Source organism: Cannabis sativa, chromosome 9 (assembly GCF_029168945.1).
Source record: "Cannabis sativa cultivar Pink pepper isolate KNU-18-1 chromosome 9, ASM2916894v1, whole genome shotgun sequence".
Lineage (NCBI taxonomy): Eukaryota > Viridiplantae > Streptophyta > Magnoliopsida > Rosales > Cannabaceae > Cannabis > Cannabis sativa.
Genome location: NC_083609.1, coordinates 51,819,158 through 51,826,827, shown reverse-complemented (window position 1 = coordinate 51,826,827; position 7,670 = coordinate 51,819,158). Strand labels below are relative to the sequence as shown.

The window sequence follows — 7,670 nt, the reverse complement described above, 5'->3', positions numbered from 1 at the left end:
TTTCTGATTATTATTATTACTTAAATTATAAAATTATATTAAATTTTATATTTTATATTTCAAATTTTAATATATTTTTGTATACAATTTTTAATGGAATAATTTACGGTATAAATACTTAATTTTAACTCTCAGTTAGCGGTAATAATACTTAAGTTATAATTTTGAAACTTCTATAAGTACCTAGTTAAATAAATTGACACGTGGCAATCCTGATTGGTCCAAGTCATTAAATTTTATTATTTTTAAAAAAAAATTCATTCAAATATACCAATAAGAAAATGACACGTGGATATAATGGTTTAACATTTAACGGTTAGGCACCTACAGAATTCCAGAAATATAACTTAGGTATTATTACCGCCAAAAATTAAACTTAGGTATTTATTTACAACTGAGAGTTAAACTTAAATATTTATGCCGCAAATTACTCTTTTTAATAATATGGGTAACTATTCTACTAAATTTTCATTTTTTACTCTTAATAATATAAGAAAAATAAATTATATTATAAAATCTTAATTATTTAGAATTATATAAATGATAATTTTTAATTAATTAATTTATTATAGATATGCATTATTCTACCGTTAGTTTTCAAACTATATATAGTTTGAAAAAAGATATATAAAAATTAATAAATTTATATAAATCAATTTCAAAACTGCTGTCATCATCGTATCTCACTTGTAGTAGTTGTCACTACATTAAAAGTTATTATCGTATCTTACTTTTAATCGTCATTATCCTTCCAATTTATTAATTGATAATGAGAAAATAAATAGAACTGCATCTAATTAAATATAAATTTAAATAGTAGATTTTAGATATTTTTAATTAAAGAGATATCTTCAAAAAAAATTAGAATTTGAAAAATCATCACACAAAATATAATTCTAAAAAAAAAAAAAACAATTGAGAAAATGACTGTTATCACAAAATAAATATTACGTGATAGATATATTGATTTTTTTTTTCAAATATTTATAAAATAAATACATTTAGTTTAGATATATATTTTATAAATAAATAGTATTTTAATTAAAAAATAAATAAAATAGTAACATTTTTTTTCTATAACAATCCGTTTAGATTTAGATAAATAGATTTTTTATGTAATTTTTATTTTGATAATATGTGCAATTATTTTTAGTTATTAATTTTAATATCAAAATTTATAATGAGATCGTTTGATATTTTTATTTTTTACAACTAAAATTGAGTGATTTAAATAATGGATTTGGTGTATTTAAATAATAGAATTATTAAAAGAATTTTAAAATGATTTGGAGAGTAAAACATAAGTGATTTTTTTTGGACTATTAAATATATTTGTTTAGATATTTTTTATTAAAAAATATATATTAATTATACATATTAAAAATAGATAATTATGTAAAAAAGCTAATGTTAAATTTAATAAAATAAAATTTTGAAAGAAAAGCAAAAACAACTAAGCATTGTAACAAAAAAAAAAAACTAATTAAAAATTAATAGCAAAATATATATACATGGCATGCAACTTGTTTGAAAAAAGTCTTTTTATTTTTTAATTAAATTTATTAGTAGCGATTCTGATAGACACACTTGGGGCTCGTTTGGACGCCGTATTAGGTCGTATTGTATTGTATTGTATTATATTAAATTGGATTATATATCATATTTTTATATAATACTATATTAAATTTTAATTTATACTAAAATATTTTATATTTAGGTGTCCATAAAAGTTAATACCACATATAGTTTTACATAAAAATATTGTATAAAATACAATTCAATATAATACAATACAATACAATACAATACGACCTAATACGGCGTTCCAAACGAGCCCTTGGACTATTATTTATTACACACTTACACTAATTATGTAAATATATAAATGAAAATCAGACAAGAGATACAATTAATTAGCTTATATACTTAATTGAAAAATTATATAGAGATACAAAAAAATAAACAGAAATTACCACATATATTATTTTTTAATTTTTTTTCAAGTTTATGGTTTGAGTTTCTAAGGTGGTTTCTATGTGGGTTTCTATACGAATTTCGGTTGTGATTTAGGTTTCTCCGTTAGTTGCAATATGACTTTCTATGTAGAATTCTGTATAAATGCAAAAAAAAAAAAAAAAACAAAAAACAAAAAAAAAAATGGTAATCATATGAATATTTTTCAAAGAAATAAAAATGAAATATTAAATATTTTGTTAATTTAGTAAAATAAAAATTTATATTTAGGAAAATATAAAGAAAAAGAATAAAGTAGTTTAGAGCAATTTAATTAAATAGTTATCTACTTAAATTCAAACTCAAATTTAAATTATATATCTTGTTACAATATAATATCATTATTAAATTTATTCAGTTATTATTCTATTATTTTATTTTTTAGTTGATTACTCTTAAATTTAAAACTATATGATTATTAATATTTAGTTTGATATTTTTTTCTATAATTATTATCGTATATTTCTTCTCTAACAATTTTAAAATTTTATTATTTATATACAATTATCTTATTTTTCTTTGTAAAAATTTATATTTCAAACCAAAAATTTCACATAATAGCTATGTAAAATCATTTCAATCTATTTATTTTATTTGCCAACCTATATTAATTAATAAGCAAAGTAAAAAATATCCTTAACATATAATTTATAAACATAAATATCATCATAAATTAATATGAATAAATCTCAAAAAAAAAAATGAAAAGAAAAAATTATATTTAAAAATAAATATCATAATACATAATTTATTATTTTATTTTTTAAAAAAAATATATGTTTAAAATGTACAGTAAAAAATATATACACACTAACTAAAAAATATTTCTAAATACTAACTAATAAACAAAAGAAAATCCTCTATTCAAAAAAAAAAAAAAAAAAAAAAGAACAAAACAAAAGAAAATCCTACATTTTTCAATCTATATATATAAATCTCCCTACCCCAACTAATTACTAGAAAATATTTTTAACTAAATAATAATTAAAAAAAATATCTATATAAAAAAAATATTCCCAAACCAACAAACTACAAAATTATCTCTAATTAAATCAAATAAAAGTTTCAAAAAAATTAATAATTAAATTATTTATCTATCTTTTTTCTCCACCCTTTCTATTTTTTAAAATTATCTTTAATTAATAATATTATAATGAGTCATTAAAAAAAAATACATATAATAAGGTATACTTAGTATTTTTCGGTTAGCAGTGATTAATAACTATTTAATTTTCCATTCAAAAAAAAAAATAACTATTTAATTTTAACTTTATTTTATGTGTAATTAACCACAACTCATCATTTAAAAAAAAAAAATTAGTTAAAGGTCACAATTTTTTTAATTGTTAATTTTAATAAAAAAAATTCTTTGATTAATTAAGAGTGCCTTTGGTAACATTTTTTAAATTAGTTTTTTATTTTTAAAATTAAAAAAGTGAAAATATTTTTAAAAATCATGTTCTATAGAACTATTTTCACTTTTCAATTTTTTAATTGAGAATCAAAATTATAAAAATTTTGAAAACAAAAAAAGTAACTTTCAAAATTTTTTAAAAAATTTTATATATCTATTCTATATAAAGTGTGCCTATATAACCGAATTCTTGGTTTATAAGAAATGTATGGGTAACTTTTTATTTATATTAAAAATAAAATGATTTATTATTAAAAATAAAATAGTTTATGAGGAATTTATGGGTCACTTTTTATTTATATATAATAAAATAAATCTCATTAAATCCAAAAAGTTATATTTTAGCACATACAATATAATTAAGAAACCATAAAATTTATAATTTCGTCTTCTGTTAAATAAAAATAAAAGCAACTTAAAACATTATTATAATTATGCTGCTTTGTACATGCTGCGACAAAAAGGAATGCTAATCTTATTAATTTTTCCATATTCTAGCTATTAATGCAAACCAGAAGAAAAACATTTACTAAAATCCACCAAAACTTATCATAATTAAACCTGAGGCATTAGATGCAAAATAATAATAATAAAAAAAAGATACTAACAATCTTATTGTGCATTTTATAGTGCTATAGCATATGTTGAACTTGATGACAATACAAAGAGCCTATCTGCTGTCATGTTCGCAGATATTGTAGAAAAAATATTTTTTGTGTACTGCTGCCTAACTAATGAAATATACTGCAGAGGTGTAATTTTAGAAAAATAAAATAGTTTTACATGCCTTTCATAAGTTGATTTTTTAAATTAAATAAGCTATGCACACCATGTCTAATCATTTTAAATGAAAATACATTACAATTTGTAGGAACACCGCCGCTTTGTCGACACTACCATATTCAATTTATCAACGAAAAAATGAACAATCCAAATATATGCGGACCCGGCTAGAATAAAAGGAGCAAAATATAAAAATTACACTATTGTCTCTATCGAAGCAAATGAAGATTGAAATCCACCAATGACTATCATTAGTTTTCTTATCTACAATTTTTTGACAAATATTCTTCAATTATCAATAATTTAGAGATTGATTTTTAATTTTCTTTTTATCTTACACCCATTTAAGTAATGTTTCTTTAAGTATTGGAACATCAATTTTTAATTTATTTTTAGATTAACCTAAGAAGATATTTAAATCATCAAGCTTTCTTAAACATTAATAATCTCACCTAATAACTAATAATATTTTTCCTTAATTTTTAATTGTATCACTTTCAACTAACATAGAAAAAAACTGGCATAAAATTTAATATACGTGCCTTGCACGTAGCTTTTTGCTAGTATATATATATCAATATTTTAGACTTCTACCCCAACCTAAACCTACCCGGACCCAACCTGGATTCGACTTAAATAAAATCAACAAATGAAAATAAAAATAAAATTTACAGAACACACTTTTATTTTTCGTTTTTAAAATTATAAAATAAAAGTGGTTATAGAACACATTTTTCTTTTCAAAAACAAAATTTTAAAAACAAAAAAATTATTTTATTTTTTTGACTAAAAAATTTAAAAATAAAAATGTTACCAAATGTGACCTAAGAAAAGACTTCAACCAACACAATTTAAATTTTATTTAATTAATAATTAAAAAATAAAATATTTACTTAAATATTTATAACTATAAACTGTCTATCTTAACAACCTTAGTTCTTTCATATATTTTTTCAAAACGATTTCAATAGTTTGGTACATTTTTAAATTTTAATATATTTATTGTGCTTTGGTATTTAATTTTAATTAAAAAAATAATTTATTTATTTGTCTTTCCAATGTTTATTTATTTATTTTAGTTGTATATGACTATGTTCAGAGAGTAATTCATCTGCCAAAGTATTTGGAAACACAAGTAATGAATCAATATCAATCAATATCAATATATAATATAAAGGAAAGCACAAAACATCTTAAGTGGCATTCTAATCTTCTTCTATTCTCTATTCTCTATTTTTTTCAATTTCTATTTTTTTAATACTTATATTTTTAGTTTGAAGTAATTAATTCATTTCAAATTGATGTCTAGCCTTAATACTATTGGCCCTTTAATTATTATGTATTTTATTCTTAATTATATGTGTTATTTGAAAAGACCACCTATCATTAATTATGTAGATATTATTTTTTTTTTATCAATTATATATTATTGATAATTTCACACTAATGTCTATATAGATATTCTTTATTTTTTTTTCTTTTTTTTTTAAATTTTTTAATTATTTATTTTTAATTTTTAATTAATAAAAAAACAAAATAATAAATCAAACACTCTTTCTATAAAATATAAATAATTAATAATCAACATCAATCAATATAGCTATCTATATATAAAAGAAAACTTTGAAAAAGTGATGTGGCATCTTCTACTTCTAGGATTTTAATCTTTCAATTTTGTAATTTTTTCACTATATTATTTATATTATTTACTTTTATCATACTCTATCTATCTATACATAAATATAATAAAATGTAATTGAATTTAATATAAACTCCATAACCTCTCATATTAAAAACATTATTTATCATTATAATTAACATTAACATTAACATGATAGAATATAATAAGTCACTTTTTATTTTATAGTTTTTTACATTATTTAATTTAATTGTATATCTATACATTATTAATACAATGTAACTTAGCTTTAATCATTAATCTTAATCATAATCTCTAAAATTAAAAATACACTATTCACTATTGTAATCAACATTAACATTCTTGTAGAATATAGTAAGTCTCTTTTTTCATATTAATTGATTTCTATAATGTTTAACATTAATTATAATTGTAATATTTTATATTTCTCTTCCTCATTATGTATATAAATATATTTTACGTTTTATTTATTGTTATTATTATTTTAGTATTATTTTTATTGTTATGATTAATATATGCATGTAATTGTAAAATTATTAATATATATATAATCAATAATATATCACTAATACAATACAACTAACTCTTAAAATTCTCCCTAAACAAAACTCACTTAGTAGTTAATAATGAAGTAAATTCAATAAATATATTTCATTTATTATATAAGTGTCTTTTGAATTCTATAGCCATGCTTCATCTATATTTAAAGAACATTCTTATGCTATTAGCATATTGCAAAAAGAAACAAAATATCAATACTTTATATAAAATCACTATTATTGTTTGTAGTTTTATTTCTTTGTTTTTAAAATATTCTTTAATAATTTTTTTTTTTGTTGGAGCTACATTTCAGTTTGGAAGATTTTTTACTTCTCTCTATTTAGAGAAACACAACCAATTGTTGATCGTTGATAGATATAATGATGATCACAATTATTTCTACAATTTTTTTCTATGTGAGTGAAAAGTAATTTTTATTTATTAATTTTGTACATTTTCATAATCAAACTTCTCACTTTGTGTCATGTTTCAAAAAATAGAAGTTAATTTTACTAACTCTCACTTTTCTCTTTGCAGATATATTTGTTAAGTTTGTAGATGAAAGTTGCTATGAGTTCCTCCAAGAAAATTAATATGGTAATTTTGGTTAAATTAAAGTAAATCTCATCTCTCATGTATTTGTTTCTTCAAATTTTAATCTCTTTTTCTTCTTCTTCTTCTTCTTTTTTTTTTTTGTGAAAATGAAATTTTAAATTTTCAAATTGTTTTATTGCCATTTTTTCTTACAAATGTATTTATTATATAAATATATATATGTATACCATGAATTTGTAAGGTTTCTAATTTTATGCTATGATTTACGCATATATAAGTTATATACATAAAATCACTTCTATTTACTTAAATTTTTTCAACATTTAATTTTTAAATTACTATTTTTTTGCTAAGTGGAGGATTAAGCTTCTCACTACAACCATTGAGTTTTTTAGAGAGGATAAAAGTCCTCTCTAGAGAGCTCTACCCCAAAAAACATAGTTTATCCAATATTCATCACTTACATAAACACTAAGGAAATTTATGATATACTTTTCAATCAACTATTTGTATATATGCTCATTGTTGAAGAGAATTGTGAATTTTATTGTATTATTATTTCAATTCTTTTTTTTAAAAAAATATTTTAAAGGAAACATTGTATTTCTCTCTTTACATAGCAGAATTTTTGAGATGTCATGTGACAGTTTTCTCCTAATTTTATTTTTCTCAAATTTTTAAAATTTTTAGCTTTTTTCTTTTGAT

General features: G+C 19.5%; 1 long non-coding RNA gene across 1 annotated transcript; it reads left to right on the top strand.

The window, feature by feature from the left end:
• The first annotated feature begins 6,197 nt into the window (after window positions 1-6,197).
• Window positions 6,198-7,086, top strand: LOC133030972 (uncharacterized). The gene is made up of 2 exons (XR_009684525.1): window positions 6,198-6,826; window positions 6,948-7,086. It is a non-coding gene; the product is annotated as an uncharacterized LOC133030972 (long non-coding RNA).
• Window positions 7,087-7,670: the final 584 nt, after the last annotated feature.